This window comes from Mauremys mutica, chromosome 8 (assembly GCF_020497125.1).
Source record: "Mauremys mutica isolate MM-2020 ecotype Southern chromosome 8, ASM2049712v1, whole genome shotgun sequence".
In the NCBI taxonomy this organism is placed as follows: Eukaryota; Metazoa; Chordata; order Testudines; family Geoemydidae; genus Mauremys; species Mauremys mutica.
Genome location: NC_059079.1, coordinates 41,291,559 through 41,300,608, shown reverse-complemented (window position 1 = coordinate 41,300,608; position 9,050 = coordinate 41,291,559). Strand labels below are relative to the sequence as shown.

The 9,050-nt window shown below is 38.8% G+C and overlaps 1 long non-coding RNA gene across 1 annotated transcript; it reads left to right on the top strand.

The window, feature by feature from the left end:
* The first annotated feature begins 4,795 nt into the window (after nucleotides 1–4,795).
* LOC123376456 lies at nucleotides 4,796–8,588 on the top strand. The gene is made up of 3 exons (XR_006581793.1): nucleotides 4,796–4,906; nucleotides 5,983–6,057; nucleotides 8,195–8,588. It is a non-coding gene; the product is annotated as an uncharacterized LOC123376456 (long non-coding RNA).
* Nucleotides 8,589–9,050: the final 462 nt, after the last annotated feature.

Genomic DNA, 9,050 nt, shown 5'->3' with positions numbered 1-9,050 from the left:
TATCCCTCCCCCACAAGCTGCTTAGTTTGATTTAAGATGAACAAATGAAACTTGAATAAATAATATTAGACAGCAAATGAAGCAGATGCAGTAGGTAGACTGGTTTTCTCCACACCTGGGAACCACAGATATTTCAGAAAATAAAGCAAATTTCAGTGAGAGACCATATGTATAGTATAAAAAAACTAAAGTAATGGAAACTAAAAGGAAAAAATGGACCACTGTAAGGTTACCGTGAAGATGGCTTCTAGCTATAAAGGAGAAGACAAGTACAATTATTGCATTATATAAAAAATGGGGGCAACCATTTGAGTGTTTATTTTGGCAGAATCTTGGCATATGCATTAGTTTTCTAGTGAAAAGTAAATTTTTGCCCAGGTCTAATATTTGCATTTACTTTGTTTTGGATTCCTTGTCTATACTACAGAGAATTTTACTCTTTACAAATTTTCCCTGAGCAGTTGTGACTTGCAAAGTGACCTAATCATCTGATTCACTGCCCTTACATAATTTTTCTACCTCAAAATACATTGGGGGGCAGAGAGGAATGTGAGCCCCAATACTAAGAAGAAAGCAGTTTTACCATTGGAAAAATGCATAAGAAAAGCACACAGTAAACCAGACTCAACACTGCAAATAGTGCCTTGGTGTAAGTTCAACAATGGCAAAATATGTATCAAAGTGGTGGAGTACATACTTTTGTTCAGATAAGTATCCAAAACCCTTATGCTATAATTTTCCATAAGATTGAAAGCCAAATACAGACCTGGAACAACTCTATTGAATTCAATAAAATTGCATCTGCTTTCGCCATGGGGCAGACTTTGGTGGTACCATATAACAACAACATTTTCTCACCAGTTGCAGGCATTATTTTAGAATATTCTAGTACATTTAAAAAAAAATCAAAGTAGGTTATTGAATTGGTTAATTTCATCAAAATCCACATCATAAACCCATCAAAAAGTGGCATGCATAGCAGACTTCTTAGTGGAGGCCCTTAGTTAATTTAATTTAAGACTGCATCATAATGCATATGCACAAAGGGACATGACATTGCACAGGCAATCTTAATCATTGAATTTCTTATTCTTTAGTGCGTCTCTTCACTTTACAATAATGGTCTTTTAGCATGTTTACATGCATTTTATATATCCTGTATCATATATGTTATATTTCAGATTCTGCCCTCACTTATACTGATTTAAAACCTAATTCTGCTAACATCACTAGAGCTATTCCAGTGGTATCAGTGTAACTGAGATAAGAATATGGCCCTTGGAGTATATTGCAGCAAGGCAGAGCGCAAAGGTAGACAACATTTACCCACAACATGGAGTTTTTCATAACAAAGCTTAGAAATGTTTCAGCTGTTACTTTAATATATTCCATCTCTTTGTTACTGATGATCTCTATAGAAAAAGAGGAAAGCTTATTGTCTTTGTGCTGCATACTTCCCCCCTCTAATCTCTGATTAAATGTTAGTGCTTATAAAGTGACTGAGCTAGGCATGATACAGACAATCTGTGCCCTTCTTCAGAAAATTCTGCAATTATGGCAGCTTTATGCGGTTTTATGGCATAGATAAAGAAAATTTACACTATAAAAATAACGTTTAATGTCTGAGAATGATTCTAATCATTACGTAGTAAAGCCAAGATATTAAAAATAGGGTCCTAACTTTAGGCACCTAAGTCCATACTTAAGCACCTATATAAATGGGCTGATTTTCAAAAGTGCTGTAACCAACAACTCACATTACAATTAATGGGACTACTCACATTACTTATGTTAAGCACATACGTAAGTTATTGCAGAACTGGAGCTTAATCAAACACATGATCATATTACCTGTGCTTTGTATCCATATTCTCTAGAGTTGAAAAGTTTAGTGCATTCCCTCACTGGAACTCCGTCTTTATCCTCAAAGAGCTACATGAGTTTAGAAGTTATAATAATCATAAACATTAATGATATAGTGTAATTTAAAATATTTTTGATTACATGTACTAAATGTGATGGGGGGAAATATAATTTTCATCCTTCTCATCATGTGTGTTATATGATTATGCTGACTATCTTGAATCATCCATTCCTTTATTATGGTCTCCATTTAGTTGGGGAACGAGTCAATGATAGAATATAGTTTTAATTCCTATTGCGTTCAGATGCCCATATCTGCTTAGACTACTGATGCGATTAGATGAGAACATTTAAAAAGGGTTTTTTGTTGTTCTGGTTTTTGCTGTACCATGCAGTTTGCCTTCTGCATGAAAATGACTGAACTTTTCTCCTTAGTACAGTAATATTCTTTCTGAATGCTATTTCCCTTAGGGATAGGAGAATGTTTGAATAAATTTTAAGCCAACTCAAACTTTGCTGGTTTGAAATTTACCCATGATAAATGGAAGAAGAGTGAAGGACCTGAGTTCTGGAACAGAAAGAAAAAAGAGGCCTATATGGCCCATGGAGAAAAGAAAGAAACAAAAGGAGAGAAATGGACCCTGTGAGCTGGATTCCTTTTCTATGTTACATAGACAAAGAACAACAGGCTTTAGTCAAATCAAATAGAATATTTTCAGAAAAAAATCTGTCTGTATACTAAAGTACTTCACAAAAATCCTCTAGTAATATCAGAATTAACTCTAGTCCTTTGGGCTAAAATACTTCCCTATGGAAAAAAAGAACTAATGTCAAAGAGCACTGCTGAGTGGTCTGATACACTGCTGAGTGGCAGTTCAGAGGAGGGATGCTGAGTTTGAACATTGGCGGTAGTTGGGAAATGGCTTATTTTAATGGAGGGTGGGATCATTTTGTTTAATTTAAACAGTGTCCAAACTCACCAAAACCCCACTTCCCCCCACAGCCCGCTTACTTCCATGCTCAAATTGTAACTCCAGACACAGTCAGTCAAGCAGAGGTTACTCGCTCAATATTCCCAATATAAGCAAGTGGGCAGAGAAGGGTGGAATTTTGGGACTCACCAAAAAGAGTAGCTTGCTAGGTGTAGTCACAGATTAAGCTGCTGCATTGAAAAGGAATTGAAGTAATTTATTCTTCCCCCTCAACGGAGGCAGGAACAGGTGAGAAATTGTGACTGGTTAACAATTCATTCTCTGGTCAGTTCCACGCATGGTGCATCTGTGCATGCCCCCTTACTTAAGGCAGGTTGTAAAGTTATAATATAGCCCAGAATAAATAAGTAAGGGCCATTTTACAGGGTATTTAACTTTATTTCCCACCTGATCTTTAGTGAGGAATATTTCTTTCAATTCCAGGTCTGATGTCTAACCGTAATGCTTTATCTATGCTCTGTGAATCATTTCTGACAAGTACAACATGGTGTCACTTCCACACAATTTTATACACCACACACTGAATAAACATGATCTTTCATAGGATAATCTGTTCTTCTACCACTGTTATTTTATTAGCCATTGCTAATAAAATAATGTGGATTATTTGGATATACATTCCCACTGTTTTTTATCCTACTGTTTGATTGGAGGTCAGACACTGACACACGTCATAGATGCAGTACTACTTATGTAAACATTTGTACAATGCTCCGATTCTGCTACAAACTCAGTTTAAGCTATTTAGTCATTTTTGCTTTGAGACATTGGTGGTGGTTTGTAAAATTCTTTCCATTTTGGTTCTGTGAGATGAGGTATAAATTTAGGACTACATACTAATCATCATCCCCAAAAGAACCCACACGGGTATCAACTGGAAGTTAGAACAAATATCAACAGTGGAATGTGGCCTTTACATAGTGACTAATCTTGGCAGTATTATTTTACTTGTTCATTATGTTATTGTCACATTCAGTATCAATCAGAAATAAAACAGACTCACATTTAGAACTGCAATCCTTTATTTCTCTTCCTTCCTTAACTTCCTTTCTTTGGCTCTCTCACTATTCTTTCTCTTTTTACTTGATCCCTCTACATTTCTTTCCCTGCAGCAACTCCCAGTTCCCATCCTCTCTTTCGGGGCCCATATATCGAGACCTACTGATCCAGCAACCACAACATGAGCCCAACATGCTAAAGTTACTGAGCTAATGACATCAGAGGCCTCTGACCAGGACATCAGCCCAGAAAGGTACAGATGCTGAGCTAATGACCTCATACAGGCCTGTACCTTGACAAAAGGTCAGAAGCCAGAGTTGTTTACCGAGACCTATACTTCGGACTCAGTTCAGCAAATTCAAGAGTGTAGAGCCAATAGCTCTCACAGAAGCCTTTGCCTTGACATAGGTCCCACATACTACAGTTAATGAATACCTCACAGAGGTATCCAGTATCATCCTATTAAGCTATAGCAACTGAACCAGCAGCTCTCACAGAGGCCAGAGCCTTGGCATAGACCTATTGTGAGAGAACTGGATTTGACCTAATCTGCAGCCATCTTGTGCACTTAACCCCCCTACCCCACCCCCAATAAACTGGAAGTGAGGACACCACAGAGTCAGGAGACATATCTGGCCATGCTTAGGCAGACTAAAACAATTGCAAGCTTCAGTTTTACTAACTGGGATAGAAAAAGTGAAAAGAACGCTTCATGAGAATGGAAGGAGCAGGAGAGACTGTAGAAAATTGACCTTGATTCTGGTTGTTTGTGTTCATATGTTTCTTTGATGAAGCTGCTTTGCAGATAAGGAGAATAATGAATTATTGTTGGCTGTTGCTAGGAAAATTGTTAGCCTATTAGGAGCTATTACGAGTTATGTGCTTTGTCCAGAGAAAATCTATAAAGAGATAGTTAGAAAGTGTACTTTGGAGCAGTGCGAGGGAACTTTTCCTTGGGTAAGGAATTGACACCTAAACTCCCCAGCAGCTGGACGGAAGAAGGGTCCCCAGAAGCCTGGCTGCTGATCACTCAAAATCATCTCAGACTTTGGGTAACTATAAATGTTTAGGTGCTCTGAACATACTGCTATAGCATATAGTAGTTTTGGGTAAAAGCACTCTGGTTTATATCAATAATTTATCAGACAGAAGAGCTGTGTCCCCATTTATTTATATGTGACAGCACACAGAGAGAAACAACTTTGGGTTCTGAAAACCCTGGATAACAGACCCATCAAACTAACTCTTCAGCCAATGACTCTTTGCTTTGTCATCAGCCCAGGATTCTAGCGATGATAAGGTAGTTGTCAAGGTGCAGGCCTCTGTGGGCATCAGACCAGCAAGCTAGAGATATGGCTTTGTAATCTTTTTTTTTTTTTTTTTTTACATACCCTAAGTTATTGTCTTCACAGCAAAAAAAAATCTGTGGCTGGCCGCTGACAGCAAACTCAGGCTTGCGGGGTTTGGGCTGTGGGGCTTTTTTATTGCTGTGTAGACTTCTGGACTTGGCTGGAGCCTGGGATCTAGGACCCTGCAAGGTGGGAAGGTTCAAGAGCCCATATTCTAGCCTAAGACCAGAAGTCTATGCATTAGTGAAACAGGGCTGCAGCCCAAGAGCCTGAGTCAGCTGGCACAGGCCATCTGTGAATGTCTAGTTGATGTGTAGACATACCCTTAGTAAGCTAGCGGTGCTGAACCAGTGAGCTTGCAGAGGCCTGAGCCTTATTATCAACCTAGCAAGCTAGAGGCCCTGAACAGAGTCTAAATAAAGGAGAAGTGTATGGGAGCATAGCTCCCTGTCATCTCTTACAGAGCAGAAAGATAGTTTCTTTCCTCTCCTTCTCCTGGACTTGGAGTTCCCCCCAGAACTCCTCCTCCTTCCTCTGCTGATAAATAGGGACTAGTTATGGGGGAGAATCTGAAGCAGGAGCAATAGGAGGGGCTGGTGTCTGACTGGGAGTTTGAGGGTCTCCATCCTTCCCACCACCAGTAAGTGGAGCAGCATGAGCACCTGCTGGGAGAAGAGGAATTGTCTGTTAGTTTCATTGCTTCCCCAGGAGTTCTGAACAACAGTGTTAAAACTGACCAAATCAGACTGATCACATTTGACTTTATGACTTTGTTGCAGCTTGAAGAAACTCTGGCCAACACTAGAGAAACTGGAATTGTCTGTCTGCAGGCCTGGGAAGAAAGCACTTCATTGGTTTGCATTCTCTTTACATTGAGTGGGTTATCTTTGTAACCATAAGGGGTAAAAATAGAATAAAATATTGCCTCTATGAAGTCAATGGAATTTTGCCTCTGACTTTACTGAAGGCAAGATTTCACCTTGAAGTTTTTTCTCTAAATGAAAACTTAGATGCTGAAGAAATGGGTGACTCTCAATTGGAAAAGCTCCTTACTGTTGTGAATGGACTTTTCAAGGCATGTGCTAAATCATTGTAATTGACATTTCAGAATTTTAGGTCTCAGTAACCAGATACAAGACCCTGGAAATCTTGAGCTTTTATCTATTTCTCTTACTTTGGGATAGCTTCTGCCTTACAGGTCCAGTTCCTCATAGGGTTGCTAGGTGTCCGGTTTTCAACTGGAACACCCGGTCGAAAAGGGCCATCCCCAGCTCAGTGCAAATGAGTGAGTGAAGGTCGAGGAGAGCAAGAGACAGAAGGGGGGATGGAGTGAGCAGGGTGGTGCCTTGGGGAAGGGGTGGGGCAAGGGTGCTTGGTTTTGTGCAATTAAGCCTTGATACTGCTCCTTTATGTTGCTCCAGCAGTGCAAGGAGGTGGTAAAGCCGTTATTGTCTTAATTTCCCTGCATCCAGGAATCCCTAAGTGACACAGAGCCGTTGCAGCCAGCACTTTGCCAACCCCACTTGCAACCCCCAACCATTCTTGCTCCTCTCTCCTTGAATCCCACAGTGAGAGCAGGTTGGCCAGACTGAGCATCAGGGCCTACAAGTCTGCTTGAAGAGGCTGACATCTAACTAATTTTATACAACATAATAGAGATGTGGAAGCTTTTGTCCTTTATGCCTTGGAAAGAGTCTGCCTAGTGGGAGAAAATAACTAGAACATTTCAGCTCACCCCAAAACATTATCCAGATCAAGATTATCCATTACTGGGCTGGTTCTGCCAAGCAAAATGACCCATTCCAAAACTTATGGGCAATTACAATTAGCACAATGGACACATTTCTAAAGTATCAAAAATATGGGACAAGTTTGTCTTATTTGAATTTTTGAATGATTGCAACTTTTTCAACTTCAAAAAAGGTTCAATTTAAGTTTGTTTGAATTTTGGGAAAGTTTTCAGGTCCATTTTTATGAGCTTGGTCTAGTTTATTTGCTTCTTTCAGATGCTGATGTATTTGGCAGGATTTTTACATAGCTTGAATTAAAATTACATGATTATGATAATACAAACACATTCAGAAAGAGAAGAAAACAAAAGTAATTCCATGGGATGCAGTTGAGAGGAATTTTCATAAATTGCCTAAGGTTTTTATATAACAGCACAGAAAAAATAAATAAGTAGGATATGATAAATAATAATTTAAGAATAATTATTAATTTTGAATTATACTTCAGGAGTCATACAAGCATGTTTCTTCCTTACTTGAATAGTTTGAGTATGGATCTGATCATTCTCCCATGTCTGTCAAGGGGAGACTTGCCACTGATTTTAATAGAAAAATAATTGTGCCTGGTATTTTAGACAAATTAAAGGCTCTTATAATTAAAGTTTGTGACAAGCTGCTGTCTTGTGTTTTTTAGTACAGAGGAGTAAGACCACTTGAAGAGGAGGGAATCTATGCATACCTAACTTGCGTAGTTTTTCTTCAAGATATTTTCCCTATTAGTGGTTTATATAGTGCCTTTTTTTGTAAATGGCCCTATCAAGGTAAGCACTTCCCCAGGAAGTACCGCTCTCCCCCACACATTCTCAAGGGGACTTCTAAGAGCTGATGGGAAATCATTTATTTTTCCAAAAAATCTTTGTTGTCTCTGGTTGAAGCTGTCAGACCTTGTCCACCATCTGTCACAGATTGATTTAAAGTTTTTTCAGGATTGGCTGAAGAGAATATCCAAGACCTTAGATTCCCCTGGAGGTGATACAGGAGCCCAACGTTCTCTAGTGGACATCGTCCACAACACGCATCAGAGCAAACTAGCACTGCCCATCAATGATGCCCTCCTATCACCAGTTTGTCACACTTGGCAGACTCCTGCTTACACTGCAACTGTATGTCAGAGGGCTGATTTAACAATTCTGTGTTCTAACCCTGGGCTCTCGATACCATTTTTCTAATCCCACCCTTAAATCCCTGATGGATAATATAGATAACAAAGGGAACAAGCAGCATTGGTCAAGATCTACACCTCATGACAAAGAGCTCAAGCATCTAGATCTCATCAACCATAAGAGCTATATGCTGGCCACACTTCACTTCAAGTCTTTAGTGCAGTGTTGCAGACTAACTGAAGAGAGATGTATTTTTCATGGTCATTTCAAAATACGGTACAGTCACACATACATTCTCATTTATGCATGTGTATGAAAGGTTAAATATGTAATAGCCTTAACATTTCAAAATGTGAATTCTTAAAGGCCTTAAATAGATTTGTTAAATACACAGTATCTTCCTTCCAGAAAGATTGCTCACTTCATTGAATTCTACAGTTTTCTTCATTATGAAACCATACAGTAAGTAGTAAAGCATATTGAACAGCTTTTGTCAGCAGGTTTGGAGATTAGTTATGGAATGCTACAGCTTGAGGCCATCCCATGCAACAGTGATACTGTGATTGTATCAAAAAAAAATCTAATTCCTTACTTTACTTATTGTGGGAAAGGTTGGTTGGCTGGTTGTTTGGTTTTTACCCCAAAGCCAATCACAGTAAGTTAAACAGAATGTTGATTCATATTTTGTAAACAAAAACTAGTTCTTTAAATAATTTGAAATAGTATATCCTATAGTAAATAAGAATTTGTTGGTTGCAAGTTAAATGTTAAACTATAGCTAAAGTATAAATGACTGCTGATGGTGAATTAGAAGATTGAGCTCCACATTTTTGGCAAATCGTTGGAAAGTTGGTACCATGATCACTCCTGCGTGCAGCAGGCCTGAATGAACATGGTTAAAATGTAGTTATGGACAGTGTTTAAAATAAATCCTGCTGAATAACTTTGCTGTTG